The 22,652-nt window shown below is 39.6% G+C and overlaps 2 long non-coding RNA genes across 2 annotated transcripts in view; both read left to right on the top strand.

Annotated features, from left to right (window-relative positions):
• LOC139829246 (uncharacterized) overlaps positions 1-1,994 on the top strand; it is a 31,644-nt gene extending 29,650 nt beyond the window's left edge. Inside the window, exon 3 of the long non-coding RNA XR_011741657.1 lies at positions 1,865-1,994. This is a non-coding gene — a long non-coding RNA (uncharacterized lncRNA). The remainder of the gene's footprint in view (positions 1-1,864) is intronic.
• On the top strand, positions 1,992-8,646 carry LOC139829244 (uncharacterized). Its single transcript, XR_011741656.1, has 4 exons — positions 1,992-2,035; positions 2,602-2,732; positions 3,079-3,214; positions 6,124-8,646. It is a non-coding gene; the product is annotated as an uncharacterized lncRNA (long non-coding RNA).
• Positions 8,647-22,652: the final 14,006 nt, after the last annotated feature.

Here is a 22,652-nt window from a genome sequence, read left to right as displayed (position 1 = left end):
TTTTTTCTATATAAACTTTCTATATAACTATACTTATGGCATCTTCTTGGAAAAATGAAAACTTTTAAAGGAGGTAAACACCAGCATCTAGACCCACATATATATAAATTTTGGAGTGTTTTCTTAGCTGGAGGACTAGCTTGAGTCTAATTTGCTAGTAAAAAACTGCAATTGCTGTTCTCCTGAGTAAAGGAGGAGACTCCAGTTTTGAGTAGTGGTGTACTGGTTTTCTAGACACTGAGCTGCTACGATTGCTGGGCAATTAGTTATCCTAGACAATAATGTACATGGCCAGTGGTCAAGGCATGACTGACTTGATGCGTAGCTCGTGAAAATGAATTGTTTATACTCACCAGTTAGGAATATAAACCCATCATTGTGAACAAGTCATATGTGGGTTTGAAGCAGGGAATTAAAAACAAGCAAACAAACAAAAACCCAACCAACCAAAAGCAGAAACCAAACCAAACAGTATCCACAGGTATTTTTGCAAGCCCACAATACATAGCTCTTAAACATCTCTAGAAACATTCTGTCTGGATATGTTTGGGAAAAAGAGGCCTTTTTGTGTGGACTCAGGACTAAATGAAAAAGAAAAGATCTCCCCTCTGAGGATGGTACAGAACTGGGAAAAGTGCAGAGGAGCTGAAGGAGCTCCATCCTTGGAGATTTTCAGAACTTAAATACAGCCCTGAAATCCTGATCAAGGTGGCCTTGCATTGAGCAGGAGATTAGACTAAATGACCTCTAGAAGTCCTTGTCACCTGAATTGTTCAGATTCTCTGACTCTAATCTGCCCTAATTTCCACCCAACCAGCATGCTACAGTTTCTACATCCTAGACACTGTTTTTCTCTTACTAGTACATGGCATATGAATGACATCAGATAAATGGTGACATCTCTAGAAATTACAAGGTGCTTGTCATAGCATTATTAGTGCTCTTTCAGAGTCACTGCATTTGCGTGCATTGAAACATAACTCCCATGTTCCTCTAAATTGATTTTAATCTTCATTCAGAACAAAATTACTGGGTAAGATAGAAGACAGGAATAGGAGAGTGGAAATTCTCTTTGCAGGTGACTGCAGGTGACGTTGTCTCTGCTTTAAATAGCTGTAGGATGGATAGTCAAAGTGTATAAGCACAAGTGGTAGTCAAAGGTAGATTCAGCAACCAGCTATTCTAACCTGGATCAAACTAAAAGAGAGTCACAAATAGCCATATTGGATTTCTGGAACTTGAGGAAATGTTCTTCATTTTCTCATGTAAGTTAAATTCCTTTATGCATAGAGGGGGAAAAGCCAGTCTTGATTGAGTCGATTTTACTCTTACAAATACAAAGAATGAACTGAAGAGAAAGGATGACCTTTGTTTGGTGAAAAAAATCTTCAATACCTGTTATTCACTAACAGCAGGTGTCTTGATGCTAGCTTTTAAGACAGAAATCCTATTGTCATTTCCACTTGCTTTAATGGTGGCATTTTACTTCTAAGCTTCAGCATTTAGTCCCAGGCAATGAAAGTTCAGTACCACCCCAGAATTTCATACAACGTCTTTTCTTGTGGGTCCTAATGGTAAGAAGGCAATATTTTACTGCAAATGGAGGAAAAAGCCAGAGGCCTAGTTTGCTAAATGCATGAATTAGCGCAAATACAACATCCTTAAACGTAACAGCCCTGGTTTTGAGTTTGTGTGTATAGCTTTGACTCTGAGAACCTGACTGACTCTAAATTTTGTCCATCCTCATTTAAATAAGTCCTCTTATCCTGCTGCTCTATGGGACATAACATATTGAGCATAACAAAGCTTTTCACTCAAGGAGGGCTATTTGTCCTTTTTTTTTTTTTTTTTTTTTTTTTTACAGTCTTATTTTACAGATTAGACCACAGCACATGAAGCACTTTTCTGCCTTGACTGATTTGCAGCATTTGTGCACCACAGTATCAATGTATGGTGTGGCACAGGACGATCCAGTAGGCTTGCTGATCACCAAATAATGTATAAAAATACTTCCTCTGCATCCCTCCTACCCCAGGTATGCTTGGCAACCGTGACAGCTGCTTCTGCTTTGGCTGGAGTGTGGCAGAGATGTGACACACTCTGGTTTTGCTGGTACTACAAATAGCAGAATCCTGACAGGAAAATTGAGTTACATTATGTTTAATTACAGTCTCTGGAATTCCATGCCTGGCAAATGAGCTCTCAATGAGAACGGCTACTGTTGCATGCAAGGGATTTGTTTCCTAGTCACCCAAACAGGAGTCAGACACCACACAGTTTCTTGTCAGTGCTCGTAAACAAGAAAATACCTGAGTCAAGGACAGCAAGGCAGTCTGTGTATCACAGCTCTCCTTTGTTAGCTGCTGAGAATTTATTGCAGAAAAGTCCTACACTTGTGATTGGTAATCCTTATACCCTTGCTTCTGTATGTCTACATAGAAAGCTTTACTTAAATACCCATCACCAGTATGGTTCCTGCATTTACTTTGAAATACATCAGGCTTCATATCTTCAAGTATTTTGATGCTTCCTACAAAGTACCATTGTGCTCTCCACTACCGAATTACCATGCACATATTTTAATCCTTCATTCATTTGCAGATACTCTATTTAATATGTTTGAAGTCCAGGGATTCCCCACATTGGTATAAATCTCCCACAAAGAAAACCTGATTTGTTAATTTACTGAGGATCCTGGAAGAACACATCTCAGCATATACTGACAATTTCAAGTAAGTGATGGTGAAGTCACTGCCTTACACTCTGCAGGTAATGTGAACACTGGCAACTTCTTACTTTCTGGTATCTCAGAAATTGCAACACAAAGATACTGACAGTTTGAGTTTGAAGTCTTGATAAACTTCATTCGGTACCATCCAAGAAGTCAAAATCCATACTTGGAAAACTGTGATATAGGTTTTCTATTCCAGCACAATTTTAGTGTCGTGTAGAAAATATCACAAAATTAACTGCTGTAAGTGGATTGCTTTGCTATAATGCTACTGTTGGTAGCATCATAATGAAAGTTTACTGCTCTTTTATTGATATTTCAAAATAGTTTGTTCCTTTGTACTTCAGATACCAACCACCACCTAGACTTGTTGGCCTGTGAAGGTGATTGGAGACCGAAGAGAGAAACTCTACTACATGATTGAAGTCAATGCCTAAATAGGCTGCAAAATCCAGGCCATTGCAAAGATCATGGACAGAAAAGGTTTGTTAGATTTGAGATGAGTGAACAGTAAACACAGGATTAAACCTGGCAAATCCAAGACTGCTTGAACTTTCCCAGGATTGAGATAAGATATCTGTGAGGCATTTTAATTATCAAAGTGCCAGCAAACAGAAGGGTAGGAGCAAGAGTTTAGTTTCAGGTGCTGAGTTGTTTTTGTTTTAATTATTTTTTGTTTGCTTTTTGTTGGTGGTGGTGGATTTTTTTTAAATTTGTTTTTGTTTTAAAGCCAGTTAAGCAGTTTCAAATCACTTCAGTTGGTTGCACTTACTGGACACCTCCCTCTTGCTGTCAGTTTGCCTCCTTGCTTGCTTTATTTTTGGTATACTTAAGTATCCCAGACAAGAAATATCTTTAGTGTAGTTATCTTAGTTACCATGAACTTGACAGATCAGGGAACAAGCTGAGGACCTTCTGAATTAAAAACAAGAGCTGTTACAACTTAACGAAAAGAGCCCTGTCTCCTGAGCTAGGGCTGCAACAACTTATTAAATCAGTACATATGGTACCCTGGCAGTTTGATTACATGAGGCTGTCATGGTGAACACCACTGTCATTTTCAAGAGATACTCTGCACATCGATGTTTCTCAGCAACATTTGTGTACAACTCCTTCAGCATTTCACATCAGAGTATTTTTGCTCCTGAAGGATGTAATGGTCTAAATACACCTGTCTGAGTATGGATGAGAATTTATAAGATCATGAAAAAAAAAGTTTATTTTAAATGAGTTTTACCTGCCAAGAATCACAGAATCACAAAATGTTAGGGATTGGAAGGGACCTCAAAACATCATCTAGTCCAATTCCCCTGCCAGAGCAGGAACACCTAGATGAGGTTACACAGGAAGGCATCCAGGAATCTTCAGTGAATAAATTAAAAGAAACCATTATTCAGTATTTCAGCAAGTCAAGGAAAGTGATCTTCCCTCTCCACTCTTCACTAGTGAGGCTGCATCTGGAGTACTGTGCCCAGTTCTGGGCTTCCCAGTTTAAGAACGACAAGGAACTACTGGAGGGAGTCCAGCGGCAGGCTACAAAGATTATTAGGTGCTTAGAACACCTTTCTTTTGAGGAGAGACTGAGAGAACTGGGTCTGTTCAGCCTGGAGAAGAGAAGGCTGAGAGGGGATCTCATCAATGTTTATAAATATCTCAAGGGTGGGTGTCAAGAGGATGGGACCAGACTCTTTTCTGTGGTGCCCAACAACAGGATGAGGGGCAATGGGCACAGACTGAAGCATGAGAGATTCCTTCTGAATAAGAGGAGAAACTTCTTTACTTTGAGGGTGCCAGAGCACTGGAACAGGCTGCCCAGAGAGGTTGTGGAATCATTCAAGACCCACCTGGACACATTCCTGGGTGATCTGCTCTGGTGAACCTACTTTAGCAGGTGGGTTGGACTAGATGATCTCCAGAGGTCCCTTTCAACCCCAACCATTCTGTGATTCTGTGATTTCTTGCTCACACACCCACCGCCTTGCCCCATTTTGAAGGAAGAACATTGTTTGTTGTTTTTTTTTTCCTCCCCAAGAAATAAAAAAGCCAGTTTTTAAAACAGAGTACTAATAATATAAAACCTTGAGGAGCAAAGGATAGATATTTACAGTTAGTTCTCATTTATTTCAACCACAGCCTATCACTAATCTAGTCCATGGGGAGGCACTTTCTTTATAAATAACCTCTTTGTTTGTCAGTTTTCCAGCTCCCTCTTTAAAAGGAAATTTCATGTTATCTGATAGTTGTATCGGTTTCACTTCAGATTTGATTTCCAATTTGTCTTTTCTAGATAAAGCCCTGAACCCTTTAAAAAACATCTGTCATGATCTAGTTATTTGTTCCTTTCCTAAGAACAGTAGTCATGTGTTGCCCTGCTCAACACTCGCAGATGTTTCAAATCCTATTTTGATAAATAGTAGGAAACTGTGCAGCTCAATTTTACATTGTCTTGTACAGTTTTATCAAACTAGAGATACACTTTCTGTAGTCAGGAAATAATTGTAAGTCAGGTTGCAGAATTGTTGAACATGAGTGCAGAAGAAACAGTTGTGACTGAAGCTTAATTTTTGTTGTTCTTTCAGTCCATAGTATTTGAAAATGGACAACAAAATCTTTGGAGTTTTGGAGGGTGTGGTTTGTGAATTTATTTATTCAACACTGTTTCCATACACACATTTAAGAACACAGTATCCTAAATTATTTTGGAGAGGTATTTCAGGAATCTTTTCCAAATGTGACTGACTTTATTCTTCAATTATGGTGCACTAAAGTAATTGCATATTAACTTACTCGTGGTCTAACACTTTACATATACTTCTCTCTGGAATGCAGCCTGCATTCTCCCTCAGAAGCAGCTAGTTATATTCTATCTGTATTTTTAATGGAATAAAATGAAGGAGCGTATCCTAACAACATAGTTCATGACTTTTATTAGTATCTCCTTCCCATTTTCAACCCAGCACAATGAATTAGTCAAAATAGGCTGTCTTGTGTGCCGTATGAAGACTCAAGTTCCATAAAGCTAGTCAATGAGAATTCAGCAGTGAAGGAAAGCAAATCTTGGGCTCTGATCAATTGCTTCATAACAAGATCTACGAATATTTTTTGTTGAAACTGTGGTGATGAAAGTCTATATCAGAGTTTCTCCCTGCACAGTATCTGTTGTATTCACCTAGCAATCACAAAACCACCAAAACAAAAAAACCACCAAACTTCGAAGTCTACCTAAATCTGACATTTTCTAGTTCCGAAAAAGAGTGTGCTATGGACATTTGAATATTGCATTCTACCTCTACCTACAAATGTCTTAGAACAAGGTATAAAACAGAAGAAGTAACAGATGAGTCCAAGGCTGAATAGTAGTTTTACAGTTTGCTTGGTTTTTTTTCTTCCAGTTGCAATTGGGTGATGTCAAGAAGGGAAGATGGTGGCCTATTGTGATCAGCTTTAAGCTGCGAGACAGATACAAACTCCAACTCACTTCAGAGAGATAATCAGAAATCCCTGAAGTAAAGAAAACCATAACAGAACAACTACACTTGACAGCATGTGGAACAAGGTTCATAGCAAGGTTTATAGAAGATGATCTAGCCACCATCGACATAGTCTCACAGACAACATTTATATGACCTATTCAGTAGACTATATGGAAAATCCAAACTACTGAAAGAAAAGACACCTGGGTAGGAAGAGAAGCAAAGCTCTTAGCTAGGGTTTAAAAGAAAAGAGGAAAGCAAGGTGTGGAGTGGGGAATGACACCATAACATACAACTAAACACTTCAGAGCTACCACCACAAGTCGAGACACTGCCTGGCATTTGCAACTGTGCTGGACTCTCTTTTTGCCAAAGTCAGCAAACTGCACAGGACATGAAGGTGACAAACACAGGTTCACTAGCTCTTATCAATCTTTTATATAACCGTTAGTTAAAACATCAACTTACCCTTTGCTAAAATTCCAACCTACAAGCAAATGGGACACTTGGTGATTGTACACTGAATACAGAACACAAGCCAATTGCACATTGCAATCTGGAAAACTGGACTGATAGAAAAGTAGATGGTGGTAGACCTTGGTGCTAGCAGGTACAATCTTATCCCCATGGATTTGACCAGTGAATAGGCTGGAAGAAAAACCATTTGCAATACTAGTGGGAGAGGAGGTGTTAAAACCAAACACGTTAAGCATTCAACAAGGCACACTTATTAGAGGAACCTAAAACTAATAAATAAATGCTAGAGTCAGACTTCTAAGGTGACTTGTTGGAAGACAGAGTAAAAGCAATTAATTGTCCAGCAGCTCAGGTTGCTGGGAAAGACAGAGACTGAAGAGCTGGATGTGTTCACTGCGAGGAATGACAGAGCAAATAGGAAGAACCGAGCAGGTAAATTTCCTGAAGATCACAGTGGGGGAAAAAATGGAGCCTTTCACATATATATAGGCCCCAAAAGAATTACATAAATATGTTTTGAAAATGGAACATTTTCTACTACCTACAAGGGGAAAAGTTTCTGAACAGCTGTCCAGTGCCAAATATTTTCCTAGGCTGAAAAAGCCAGCAAGGTTCTGGCAGGTGCCTTGGAAAAACAGACCCCACTTTTATGCACACTCAGCATCCCCTTTGGGAGACTCCATTTCTGCAGGCTGCACTGGGGTTGTCTTTGGCACCTAAGGTGTTTCACAGGAAACGACAACAAGTTTTTGATGGTATAGTGGGTATTATAGTATAAATGTTTTAGTATGATGGGGGTGAGGGAGGGAGGAGCGGCTGTGGTAGAAGAGCCGCTATTCAGGTTCAGAAGGAGCCACAGACCTGCTGGCCTAACCCTAAAGAAAGAAAAATAAATTCCAAGTAAAGAATTGGCAGATAAGGGATAAAAATTAGAATATGTATGATGCGCAATTGTACCCAGCAAGTCTGAAGCCCTCATCAACATGCCTCCCCCAAACACAAAAGGCAGTAAAACAATGTCATGTAATGGTGAGACACCCCAGAAAATTTGTGTCTTCTGCAGTTCCACAAACCATTTAAAGGTCCTAGCCCTAGGACTGTGTGACACAAATTGCAAAAGAAAGGGAGCTGAGATGGGCAATTGTTTAAGGTACCTTACTTGTAGTGCAGGCACCCCAGAAAAAATAGAAAGAGAAGCCTTAGTTTCCTATTGCTACCTAGACAGGAATTGTTCCATAATCAGTTGTGACTCATTTATCCCATCTTAATGGTAAAATATTATGATAGCATGTATATATATCCTGTATAAAACAATGAATTCTGCTGCTATCAACTCGATTAATTTACTCCTGGAGAAGAAATGGACTGGCAAATTACAGCCTACCATACTAGAATTTCACAAATGAACAAGTGTGTACAGGTGCTTTCTGGAACACTTCCAAAGAGGGGAATGCTGCTACAATACATAAAAAGTGGAGGAATTAGACATATTAAAAAAACCCTGTGCATTGCCAAGTCTAGGAAAAACTTTGCCTTTGTTAAAGCAAATATTTGAATTTAAGCATGAGAGATGGATGTTGAAATGGGGCAAATAAACCTGGGCCCCTGAGAAAGCATGACTGCCTGTCTGAAGGAAGGAGAGCACAACTGGAGACGAAGGCAGGACAGACGCCTAGCAGCTGGATAGCACCAAAAGTTTCATGGTGGCTCTGCTCTTCAAAAAGACAAGGGGTCCTCTGGAGTTTCCAGGACTACAAGAACATATCTGAAAAGTTTAATTTAAATATTTGTAAGCATCATTGTGGATTAGTAGTCTTGAGTTTTTGTGGGGGACTACAGGGGGGGTCCGTGGATTCCCTGACGGAGAGCATGGGAACAGAAATTAGCCTTGAAGATATGAAGGCCTACCCATGAGAAAGATGGGAGTAAAGGAGTATCTGGAGATGTTAAGGATGTACTCATGAGAGAGAAGGGAGTAGAAGAGTAACATTGATGGTAGCAAAATTAGCCAATGAGATGTTACTGCTGTAACTTGTAACCAATAGTGAAGAGACACATGAATTGGTAAAACTGTATAAAAATGCACTTGTGGCAATAAATGGCATCTACTACTTTCAGCCTGGAAGAACTTGGTCTATGTTGTTTGTCCGTCTCAACCACGACAGGTTTTAGAGTTAGATTCATAATAAAACATGGGCAAGAATACTGAACACATTCAAAGAAAAGGAGAGATTACTTGTGGCAATCTAAGCAACAGTGCAAAATCATACATGATTTGGCTTCTTGGTGTTTCCTGGTCAGAATAGTAAGTATTGGTTTTATGCTATGTCTACATAGGAGGTGTTGGATGCAGCTGTGAATATCAAACCCAGATCACATCAGTGGGTGCAGAATCAAACCCTCTAGTGTACCACTGAGGGAAGCTTCTGTTCAGCTTCTGCTCCTAAATTCATTTGGATTGTACTTTCTAAGCATCAGTAAAGACTGATTCTTAATTGTGCATGGCCACCAAAACCATACCATGACAACTCCTGACATTTGCCTCTGTGAAAGGTCAAACCTTCACCAAATATTCATTTTGAGCTTGTAATTTGTTATCATTGCATCATGGGACTATTTGTGTATTGAGAGGATAGGTACGCACAGAAGTGTTTGGAGAAGTGATATAACTTCATCTAGATGGGACAGTATTCTCTGGCTACATTTGTGTTAGTAAATTTAGCCGTGCCTGGGAACTTTCCCAAGCCCAGGAACGTGATCATCTCTGCTATTAAACCAAGAGAGCGGTGATTTTGGCCCATGCCAGCTGGCACTCCCCCAGGCAATTCCTGGCCACAGTCTGGGAGCTAGCACGGACCATGGACCATTCCCAACAGGCACTTTAGATACACACACTGATTTTGGAAGCTAAGAGAAGCATAGACAGAATCCATTATCTGCCAGGTGGTCTCAGTGCCCAAGCACTAGCAGACAAATGCAACTTAGAATTATAGACATAGGTTTTGTGTCCTTAGGGACCACTTATCTCAATGTGAAGAGATAAACATAAATTTATAACACTGTTCTGAGTTCTAATGATTTAAAATGCATTTTCCTACCAGTTTGCCGTAACTCAGAATCATTATAAGCTTATCATTCTTTATTCATTTATTATTTTAAAAAAGGAACCCAAAACTAACCACATCATCTACTTTTATTGGCTTAAGTGAGTAATTTTTCAGCTTCGAGTTAAAATCAAGGGGAGAATCAATATGGGCATCGCTGTAATTGAAAACCAGTGGGTGATAATTCTGTACTGAAAACAAGATAATAAGAATAGAGATGAAACACTGGCAGGGGAAAAGAAGAAAAGATTAAAGATACTATCTCAATTAAATATCAACTATTATTAACATTATATTAAAAACTTCCCCGTGTTCTTTTCATATGCTGTATATTTTTTCTCTTTTCCTCTAATGGATGTTAAAGGAAAGAATAAATGAATTTATGCAAAAATATTATAAAACAAATTCAGATAGAATCAATCAAGTGTGTCCTTAGCTGGTAATTTATTCCTGATGTCATTGAATAGCCCCCCAAACATGAATATTTAAATCCAAATCTTCTTTCTTACCACTCTCTTTCCATAGTCTTCCCTTCTACCTCCAACTAACAAATCTAGCAATAAGGAATTATCTTCCCATTGCTCGTTATGAAAGAAAAAAAGACAGGATTCAGCTTTACTCCTTATTTTTAATAGGTCTGCTGTTTCCAGCTCAGGACTTTAATACTCAGGAGAAACGAAGAATTCATTCTCTAAAGAAATGGCTAGCAGGCCAACAAAAATATTTTGTCTCTAGTCTAATCTGTATTTCAAACAATCCAGTGATAACGGTTTAAAAAATAGCCCATTTTGCTTTCAGACCTTTCATATTCAAAGCCACGCTAAAGGGGGCTTCTAAAAGCTCACTGTGAACAGACTATGATGAGGCCTGCAAATTAGTTTTATTCAAATAAAAACCCAAAACACAATAAAAAACGAACAAACTCCCAAAACAATAACAACAAAACACATGCACACCAAAAAACCAAACCATACCAAAACCAAAAAACCCCGTCACCACAATGAACGCTATCATTCTATCATTCAGCTTCCACAAAAGAAGAAAGTCACATATTTCTTGGTACTGCTACTATGTGCAAAAATGTAAGGGGAAGGCAAAGAAAAGAATAATTCCATTTCTTAATGTGGGAGGACAACAAACAGTGGATAGCAAAAGGCTGACACATTCTCATGTCTTTTCTTGATCCCATCTTCACATAAAATATTAGTTATGACAAGATGCACTCACAAAATTAGCATTAATAATAGAATACAGGTAAAGATCAGGCTAGGGAAGAAAGAGTTAAAGAACATTTGGACATGTTATTTAAGCCAGTTCTCCAGGTGAGGTTTGCTGTGACACACGTAACGATCTTACCTTTGTCCACCTTAGAGAGATTGTGGAGAATGGGAAGAAACAAGGGGGTCCTAGATTGTTGTAAAAGGCTAGCCCTTTGCCTCTTTCTGTTTTCTAAACCTCAAAACCTTTGAGGAGAGCTTCATTCTTGGTTCTTCTGCATATATAATTTACAGTGAAATCACCAAAAGTTTATTAGCAGCACTGTTAAATTAACACTGTTGTACAACTGGCTCGTAAATCCTTCTGAAGGGCACAAATATTGGTTATAAAGTGCCTTTCATCTACAGGCGACTCCAGGTGTGTCAGTGATAGTTCAGTATAATGACACCAGCTGCCTCTGGTCTTGCAAGAACAGTTTGTCATTCAGGCCCAAGCAGGAGAACAATTCCCCAAATCCCTGTCCAGCCACAACTGCCTACCCAGATATTGTATGGGTTATGGTGGAAAATGCAGATATTGTTCTCTCCTTTTATGCTTTTGCACATGAATGGAGGCTGAGAGGAATTTGCCCATGCCATGCTTGCCAGGGGAACCATAGACATGCAGTGGGACATAAACTGCACCTTTTTTATGTTTTCTCTGGTTTGATAGAGAAAAAAGGGACAGTATTGTGACTGAGACATGCTTCTTTATCAGTGTGCCTCCTGAGGCAGTACAATGGGATATCGTTCCACATGCAGGACTCAGCTTACAGCAGCAGAGGCTAGTCTTCAGCAGGAATGGTCATTAAATAAGACAATAGTGGTATCAATATATCTGAATATGTTCTTAGGTACTATATAAAGAAAATAATCTCTCAAATAGAGTTCAGTATTTTAAAACGTACGGTGCACATTACTGATTTTAATTATAGATTCTTTGAAGTCTCTTTCAGTCACTTAAGGTAATCTGTGCCTTTAGAATACTAGAGACTTATCACTGAATATTACTGACAAGATTGCTATTAAAAGTGCAATCAGCTTTTTCATTTTTACAAGTTGTGTCAAAATGTTTTAAGCATGTTTGAATTTACGAGGGTTACTTTTACTCTTCCTCCTACGACAAAGTCAGGTGTCATACTATTACCGTGGGAAAAAAATGACTGAGACACCATTAAAAGAGCAATGAGTAGCTACACAAAACTCATGTTAAGGTTTTGAGTGTGCCCGGTGTAAGAAAAATACCTGCAGGAACTTAGTTGAGCACTACCCTGAGCCCTTGTAGAGTTAATTAAAATGCTGCCCCTTCTCCCTAAACAAGCTGATCTTCAACTATTAACTACAGTGTAGTTGTAGCCATGACAGTCCAAGCACCCAAGCAGACACAGTTTGCAGGATGAGATAATGTCTTTTTAGATCAACTAATACCACTGTAAAGTCTACGAGATTTTGTTCAGCTAAACATACATCACAGTTGAGACTCATCACAAGAATCCTTTTTAAAATTTTTGCACAAAAAATGGCCAGGGAGAGCTGAAAAAAATGAATATTCCCTCCCACACAAAGAATTGTAGAATCAAGAACCCATGCAAAGCTCAGAAATAGTACTTTGCTTCCGTCTAAGTTCTTTGCTAACTGCTAAGGGTCCACTGAGTACTGCAAAGATTTCTACTTTAAATTCTCTTGCCAGCAGCAAATAGTCTTTTCAGAACTTACCACTGGAATTCATGCCATGTCACTGTAGGAGCATCCTCAGTACCTTCATTCCTGCAATGTTTACTGAGGCACAGAGGAATATTTCTTCTCTCTACAAGTGGGAAATGGAGGCCTGAAGTGACGTTGTAGTTGACACCCAACAATGACACGTGCTGCTTGTGGGACAGAATCTAGAGCAATGAATGATTTGTCCTGTTCTGGGGACAGGGTTATGATTTTGGGTGCTCTGCAGTAGTCCCTCAGATAAGACCTACTTGCAGCTGGAGGACGCAGAATTTGGGATGCAGCACCATGTGCAAGGTGCAGAGCTGCGTGTCCGCAACCTGCTGATGCCTCCTCCACTGCTGTCCTCTGGGACCACAGCCACAGAGCAGTGGCACACAAGAGCTTCCTTCTGATGAAACGGATTCACGTTATTTTACTTGTTACGCACACAAATTACCTGAAGACATTTTCTGTCATTAAAAGCAATACTTTGAGACTTGGTGAAAATTCTTTTTCAATAGGCTGTGTTAAAATGTTTATTTATCAATGTAAAGCTCTGAACAACTTATGGTGTAATTTACATGAAAAGCATCCTTATAAATAATTTGCTAAAGGGCGTTTTAATAATCAATTGCTAGATAATTACTGGTTCCAGCAGGACAATTGCTGCAAATCATGGGCATAAGAGCCAATCTCTAATACCTCCCCATAGTTTCTGCCCATGCTAATGATGTCTGACTGCATTAGCCCTTTCTTAACCATTTATAAACATACATAAATATTACATTATAGAATAAAAATTTTTGCTGACAGAGTAGTGTTGAATTAAGGTGCCATGTTTCAGAAATTTTTCTGGTAGAGAGATCTCACTAACATGGATACAATTATATCTGCATAAAGACACTTGTGTTGATACAGCTTTCTCAGATTTTCTCTCTGAAAACTAGAATAAGCAATCCAAGGAATAAGCTCCTTAGCTAACACAAGTTTTCCTCTATGCTACATGACAATCTAGGCACAGCAGCATCTTTTCCAGGTAAAAGTAACCTTCATGTACACCCACAAAGAGGTAAAGTATATCCATGTCTGAAACATCACACATAGCCTACAGAACTATAGTGCACTACAGCATCCCCAGCAATTAATTTCACTGTGCACTCAGATGCTCTGGAGTCAGACAGATCATTATGGACACATACCCTGAGGAAAATCAAGCAAATGGAAACTTATTTTAATAATCTTACCTTGTACACACACACCCTCTTTTTTTTTTTTTTAATTGGAAGGTTTTAAAGCTATATTGGTTGTTTTTAAACACCTAATTATCTTTATATATACGGCACAACATCATCCTTGAAATGCTGTGCTTGCTGCCCTGTGCTGTTTACTATTTTGCATTACAATTATCATGCAAAGCATAGAAGGTGACTTTAAGCAGCTCATTTGAAGTGCTCTTTTCTTAAACACAATATCTTTTTGAGGCTACTTACAGAGATGTTTATCTCCTGGTTTTAATAAAAATCAGCCCAATTATAACTACAAAAAAGTTTTTATAATGGGTTGAATCCTCAAATATAAATATGCCACTGTAAAATCAATGCTGAAATTTTAATTTATGTTTTTATTTGTGTCTGAGGATTAACAAATCAGCCTGGACTGGAATTAATTATATAGATACACAAAATATTAAGTGATAGCAGAGCATAAGTTGCAAAATAGCTCAGAAGTTTGAAGAGCTAGAAGTTCTTTTGACCTGTATATCATGGCTGCTGAAAAGAAATGTGTGCCTACTGCCCAAACAACAACAGCAACAAAATCTTCTGCGGCAGATATGTATTCTATTCAATGTTGATTTTGGTTGCCATGGCTATGATAGCCTTAATATTGTAGGCTCACAGCAAGGTTGCAATTAGTATTTGGATTTAGAAGAGGGAAGATAATGATTTCATATTGAAACTTCTTGCTTAATAGTCTTATGGACATAAAACTGCTTGCAGGTTTCAAACCAGCTATTCCTATGCTAAGAAAACAAAATTAAATAAAAGAATCTGTGTTATTTGGCTTTGAACCTGGAACTTCGTGGAGTTCTTTGGCCTGGCGTCTTCAGAACTCATCTACAGTTCAGTTTGCTTACACATATATGTGTAAGTGCACAAACGTAGACTGGGCAAAGAATGGATTGAAAGCAGCCCTGAGGAGAAGGACATGGGGGGTGCCAGTTGATGAGAATCTCAACATAAGCCAGGAAGCCAACTGCATCCTGGGCTGCAGCAACAGAAGCATCAAGGGAGGTGATTCTGCCTCCCTGCTCTAGTCAGACTCCACCTGGAGTCCTGCATCCAGCTCTGGGACTTCCAGTATAAGGACATGAACCTGTTGGAGCAAGTGCAGAGGAGGGCCATGAAGATGATCAGAGGGCTCATGCAGCTGTTCTGTGAGGACAGGCTGAGAGAGTTGGGGTTGTTCAGCCTGGAGAAGAGAAGGCTCTGGGGAGACTTTACAGCAACCTTTTAGTACCTACAAGAAAGCTGGAGAGGGACTTTTTACAAGGGCAGGTAGTGATAGGACAACATGTAATGGCTTTAAACTGGAAGAGGGAAAAATTAGATAAGAGATAAGGAACAAATTCTTCACCATGAGGGTGGTAAGACACTGGAACAAGCTGCCCAGAGAAGCTGTGGATGCCCCATCCCTGGAAGTGTTCAAGGCCAGGTTGGATGGGATGAGGCTTTGAGCAACCTGGTCTAGTGGAAGGTGTCCCTGCCCATGGCAGGAGGTTGGGACTAGATGATCTTTAAGATCCCTTCCAACCAAAATCATTCTATGATTCTGTGTATATGTACATACATGTGTATATGCACACTTACCCTCACATGATGAAAACATATAACTTTATTCATTTGCTTTGTCATAGTTCTGACATGAAACATTTGACACTCTGGGAAAGTGTCTTTACCTGGTTGTTGCTAAATCCCTCCTCTTAAAGAGTAGTGCCCTTCTTACTGCATTTAAGTACTCTGGGTCAAGTTGTTACAGTTTGAAAACTATTCCTCTGCACAGCAAGCCCTCATCTCCCACTCAGACTGACAATTTTAGACTTACGTTGCTGGCAGACTGATGCACGAGTTGAGAATAAGCTCTAATGGAGAAGGAAAGACCTAATCCTTCCAACTGAAGCCTTAAGTAGACCCTTTGGATGAAACTGTTTCACTTTAAACATCAACCACTACTTACTCTCATGGCTGGGAACTTTTGTTTTCTGGTGCTTGCATTACAAGATGCTATTATCAAGCATTAAGCCATTCTGCTGGGTTTTTAGCTTCACAACAGAGCTTACAGCAGTACTACTTCTGTTGTCTTTGACAGCAGTCATACTTTAAAGTTTCAGAGGAAAGGGCAAGGAAACCCTTGTGAACAATTACAGAAAGATTCACCCAAAGAAGAAACATCTGCCTGTTTCTGTCAATTTGTGTTCAGATTTCAACTTCACAATGCTGAGTGCAACGCTCTGTGGTTCTGTTTTAAATCTTTTAATCTTCCCATCCCATTAAATATACCCACTTCTCTTTTTCAAATCCATTAAAATTCAGGGCTAATAGTTATCCCACAGCAATGACTCCCATCAGTTGTCTATGTTACAATAAAACTAACCTTCCCTCTTCTCCTTTTTAATATATTTTAAAAGATGTATTAGATTTGGTCAGAATATTAGGGAGAAAAATAAAGTTATATGTTAATCTTCTCATATAATTTTGAATCCTTGTCATCTTGAAACTTGTTTATTGTCCTTCCAAACCAAACACTGAGGGAAAGGATTTGTGACTTTTGAGTGCGTTTGGCAACAGAGGTCTTCTGTCTATGCCATTACTCTAGGAGTTGTACTTGGCTGTGGTTTAGGTTGAGCTTGATTCACATTAAGCTCTCCATAAGGGTTTATAATAAACAGCACAATGCCAAAAGTGAAATACAACCATACACACTTTTGCACAGATGAAAGCATAAAAAATATTTTTTTCAGAAAAAAAAAAAAGTCCAGTTGATTTGAATTGTTTCACCAGTCCTGACTTTAATTTTCTTCTCCACCCCCCACTCCCGTCTCCTTCCCAGGGACAGTACAAATTTCCAGAGTGAAACAGCAACAATGGGAAGTTCAGATACTACTGCAGCCCCTCCAAACCCAAGTAACCACAGTCCACCACAGGGTTCTCTGGTGCTCTGACTGTACGAGTCATGCGTACATAGGGCACCATTCAAAGCTGGCTCTAGATCAGTAGGAGCGTATTTGCGTGATTTAGCACTGGTAAATTCATGAAAGACTAAAATATCCTGCGGACATATCAGCAATTCCTTCTCTACAGTTGAGCTCACACTATGAGCTAGAGGAACTTGCCAGAGCTGTTCAGTTCCTTGCATGCAGATCTCTGAGATCCCTTCTCAGCTATTCCCAGTGTTTACTCTCCTCACTTTTTGAAACACTGCAGTGTGAGGAGGTCTTGCTTTTAAGTCGCTAGTTATGATATCCCAGAAGAAAGGAACAAATCCTTTTCTCTAGATCATTGCTATGCTTTCTCTTCTTCTTGCATGACACATCATTCCCCACCTTCTCCCTGCTTTTGATGTCATAGTTTTCCCCTTACCCTTTAGAAAGGAGTTCTCAGATCTAATGCTCAGCTCTGTCATGTGTCTTTACAACTGGCTGCAGGAGGCTCTTGCCACTGCCCCTGCATGGAATTGACACTTCTCAGAAGTAATCTTGGAAAGAAAGTCACAGGTAGATGAGTATCAATTTGAGCAGGAAGTAGAGAGTGGGAGAAAGAACAAATCTTGCTGAACTCTGGTATATATGTTTTGTGGAGCACAGAAATATACTCAGGCTTTCTCTGTACTTGCTAAACAGATGCTGTTGACAGTGTGGATGCAGAAGCACAGATCACATCTAAGGTTGTAAGCCACCCGAGAGACATCTGGGCTCTCCCTGGTACCTGCCATTCCTGAGGAACAGGACATAAAAGCTGCCTGTTTCCTGTCTGAGCACTCCCTTATTTGAGCACAATCTTAGAAAGACCTTGCTCCTGGGAGGATTGAAAAAAAAAAAAAAAAAGGGTGTAAAAGCAGTTGCCATCAGTGGAAGCTTCTGGCAAGCCCTACCCAAAGCTCTTGATGTCTTCTTTCTCCTGTGAAAGGCTTCGAAACTCCTTTCTAGAGTTCTGAGTTCTCCACTGACCACACCTCACAGAAAGTCATACCATTTGCTTTTACTTTTGTTTCATCCAGCTTGAAACAGCATGGAGCTATGCAGCAGCCTTGATCGGATACACAGCTGGATTTCTCCTGCTGTATGCAGTAGCTGACAAGCAGTCGCCACCTATTCAACTCCTGCAGACAAAAACATACTTCTCTTCCACACTCATCATCTTCTAGGGATCACCAAATTTGGATCCTTTGTTCACTGTAACCTTTCATCGGTTTATGTCTCCAGACACATAATAACATAGGTTTAGGGATAGCTGCCCACACTGGGGATACTAATTGTTGCAAATGATGACCTTACTCCATTAGCAAATTTTAATTCATCTTATGCAGCCTCCCCCTATTCAGACAATTCCATTTCTAATAGCCTTTGCCTCCACATTTTCTGCAAATGTCATCTGGCCTGTGATTCCTGGGAAACAGTCTCTCTCGTGTGACCCATGGGACACCCATGCATAGTCGGAACTTGGGTTCCTTCCAATTTACATTTTTTCCCCCCCTAATCCACATCACCAGCAATTGTTTTTTGAAACACTGCATCTGGTATAAAGGAGTCACCCAGAGGCTGGGAACGAACAGCTGATGCTTGTCAAAAAGATGCATAGTCTGATCCACAGGTTATCACTATCTTTGATTCAATCAGCTGCGCCTGTCTCCAAATACGATCCTTCCCATGGCTTGCACTAGGCACAGGTCCTTATCTGCCTCTACCAGGGCCAAGTTTAGATTTGGCATAGTAGATTCTCCCTCACTTGAGCTATGTCCAAGGTACATGATGGAATGAAATCCTTCATAAACAATCTCCTCAAGGCTGTTCCTCCCCCCACTACCATCTGATTTGCTATCTTTGCCATTATTTTAAGAGGGCAAATCTCCCCTCTGTCTCCTTAGGAGTGGTTATGAAAAATCAAATAAAAACCACACACACACCTATATACATGCATGTGTGCCATACACACAAGAAAAATGAATAACTATATACATATATATAAGCACCTGTAAGACCCAAAATCTGCAAATGGAAATTGTTGGTAAAGGCACTTTGGTCTCCAGCAAACAGGCACTGCCAGATACCAATACTTTCTTATCAGTTTAGCCATTTACAGGGAAAGAACTTCTCAGAGTCCATCCACTGCCCACAGATTCCAGGCTTTTTCTGCACAGCTAGTAAATCTTTCCTCCACCAAAAAAGTTTCTACCATTTTAAATCTACTTCTACCAGCTGAAGTACTTGTCTGTGGATTTCAAAGAGTGATTGAAATATTGCAAATAAAAAATGCCATTTCCTTTTCTAGCTTTGTTAGACAAAATACAGGAGATCCATGACAGAACAGACCAGATCACAGGACTGCCTACTTGGGGAGAAGCTGTCTGTGCTGCTCCATACATATTATTAGGTGCATGCCTAATAATCTGACTCTCAGATAGATGAGCATCAGAATTTAGGAAGGTAAATACTGAAGATATGTGTACAACATCTCATTTCTAGTCCATTTATCTCCAAAGAATAGACTGAAGTGTAATTAGTACAGGGTCATCTGCCTAAATATTCAGGCACAGAATTAGAGAGGAGATAATCTGGCTCCTCAACTACTTCCAAAGCAGATCTGTCCTCCTTTGGTTCTTCAAGTGAGGTGTGAACAAAAATTATGGGAGTGGAGCTCAGAAAACCCAACCAAACCAACGCCTAACAACTTTCTCCTTTGTTTACTGGCATTGTAACACTGTAAGATACCCATGTCAAATTCTTGCACAAAGAATGCTTCGCTTTCGGCACAAAAAAATATTTATTGCAATTATTTGGCAAAATAACTTTGTAAGAACAAATAGCTGAAAGAAAGCTTTGATATATTCGCAGACATTTTATGAAACAAAAGGAAACGTAAATTCTTTGATTAAATCATACATAATGAATTATTCATCCAGCCCTTTTCTGTGTTAATCAGTTAACACAAGGTGATAACATGACTTCAGAAAAAATGAAAACAAAACCTAAGGAACTGTAAGGAAGTAAGCAGAATCCGAAACATGAACCAGAAGAGAGCATGCATAATGAGATAATGAAGATTCCTTTTAAGACGGGTAAAGAGGCAAAGCCAGTGTGCCTTCTGAACAAAGAACAACAAATTCATCTTTCGTGACCTTGATCATATCAGTTCCAATTGATAAGGCATTTGCTGAGGACATGCAAGAAACCCAAGCTGTCTGAAGCTGTCCTGAGAGTCATCTTACCTGCATTATGTTCGCAGCAACTGCAAAATAGCCTGTTTAGAATCTGGAGAGCCCAGATTGACCCCTTGGATCCCACTGCTTGGAAGGATTCAGCCCTGGGAGTGAAAATGGGAAAAGAAACCACCAGTTTCATCGTACAACTAATGGATTTGGAGCAGAATGTCCTGTCTACCTTACTGGAAGGTATATTTGGACTGAAAAAGTAAGAATCGTGCTCTGAGCTAGTCATAGTCTTTCAGGGCAGTGGAACTGAACCAGAGAAGCAGCAAGTCTTGTTTACTCATCGTGGAAGCAGAGCTGACCCAGACCAGAGCAGCACTTCCCAGTGCACAGACACACATGCAGAACTGAGATAAACGGGACTGGCTGCTATAGAAGTCTGTTCCACAAAAGTGGAAAAGCCACAACTAAACACTGTTTATCAGAAGTGTGGAACCTGTTAACATGAGAAAGAAGGAGGAAAAAAAGCAGGTATAAATTTTTACACACGGAACAGCTTAGCCCCAGTGGTAGAGAAGGCTTAAACTCAAGTTTTTGCCAAAGCAGACATACATAGGCATAGCCAAACACATGAGGTGTGTACTCATCACAGAGGTGTTGAGGCTCTAGTATTAGCTGGCACAGCAGAGAGTCCCATGGAACACTGCAAAACCTACGCACCATTTAGATCAAGGCTGCAACTACTCCTGGCCAGGGCAAGAAATCATTCACACTGCTCCGTGGGACTCCCTTTTGAAAGTCTGGAGCAGCACAGCACAGTGGGAGCCCTCTCCACCACCCATTGGCATGCTTTCGTGAACCAAACCTTGCTACTAAGCAATGACACAGAGGCTATACTTCACAGATGTGACTCCCTACAAGGCTGATTTCACTACATGTAATGGTTTCCCTACCCCTCATCATATTAGCAATAAGACTCCACATTAGTGCAATGCCTGTCACATCAGCATATAATTTCCTTCTCAGAAAAGCCCATATTCATCAACATGGAAAATAGTAATGGATATGTTTAATTGAAGTTTTATATGCTAAGAGCACTAACAAAATCTCAAGGTAAATGTAAATTTTTCTCATTTTATCATCACACAAAAAGTTCTGTGTATAGATTTAGCACTTCATGTATTCATATTTCTTTTAAAAAACCTCCAAACTTTCATAGAATTTACCATATTGGTGAATATTTATCAAGAATGTTCTGTGATTTTTCCAGACTCCTTTTCCCTTGACCCCTAAATGTCTCAGCTTGAACCTGCATGAAATATATGCATACAAAAATATAGACTGCAAAGACAGAAAGAGAAGTGGCATTTGGAATTCCAACCTGCTGAGAAATATTTACTCTTACTTCACTTAAAAGTAGCTGAAGGGAGTTACTCTGAACGGTAATTTTATGCCTTGTAAAAGCTATCAAAGTTGCACACAGATGCATTTTACAGAGACTCGAAGGAATGCTCACACTTCTTGGCAGGTGAGTTAAGCCCGTGGCACTTTCTGGAGACAAGGTTGCAAGGGTGAATCAAGCAGTCCTGAAGATCCAAATAATTACATGAATTTAAACAGTTTCTCAGCATCTGTATTCCCCAAGCCACGAGTGTGCTTTTGTTAGTTAAACCTTTCAAAACGCTAATGCTGTCTGAACGGCTACAGCTCTAAATCCTGTGTTGCCCAAACATACAAGTTGGTCCACATACTGAACTGGTCTTGTTCAACGAAACTACAAACATCCGAAAAACATAGAGTCCTCTAAATAAGGTGGTAGCAGTTACTAACTTAAATTTCTACAAGCTGCAAATAGAAATTGCTATATTGATACAAATACAGCACATAGCAGAGAATCTGCAAGCCTTGAAAAGAAGATCATAGGAGCCATGCTCTTTTTTAAGGAGGCAGTTTTAATACATTTTCTCTTCGAGTCCTACCTCCTGTTACTGCTAATCCGCCCAATCCAAAAGAAGCAACTGTTAGCTGCTAGGAATGGATTTGAATGCACTTACCGTGAGATGCCATGAATATTGCCACCAGAAATTATGTACTGTGCCTTCTTTCCTGCCACCTTTGCCCTTCAGTTTTGGCTTTTCAATTTATATTGCAATAGTTTCTTTTATCTGAGGCAGCATTGTTTTGTGTTTATTTCTCTGCTGAGTTCCAGAGGCCAAAATTAACCTGTAGCAAGAGAAATAAAATAATTATAGGTCAATCTGTTGATTGGATGACCTAGTAAGAACTTCACAATAAAGTCTGAAGGCTAAGATTTTTCAAAAGCAGATGGAAATGATATTTTTGCACGGATACCGGTTGTTGTAAGAAATCACTACTTTATTGCCTGTAGTCAGTTCTAACCTTGAGTTTACTTTAGGAATAAAAAGATAACAGCAAGCCCAACAATAAGATCTGCATGAATGTCTTTGTTTAATATAAAACAGTCACT

This window comes from Patagioenas fasciata, chromosome 1, assembly GCF_037038585.1.
Source record: "Patagioenas fasciata isolate bPatFas1 chromosome 1, bPatFas1.hap1, whole genome shotgun sequence".
Lineage (NCBI taxonomy): Eukaryota > Metazoa > Chordata > Aves > Columbiformes > Columbidae > Patagioenas > Patagioenas fasciata.
Note: the sequence above shows the minus strand (reverse complement) of the source record. Positions and strands in the feature narration are given on the sequence as shown.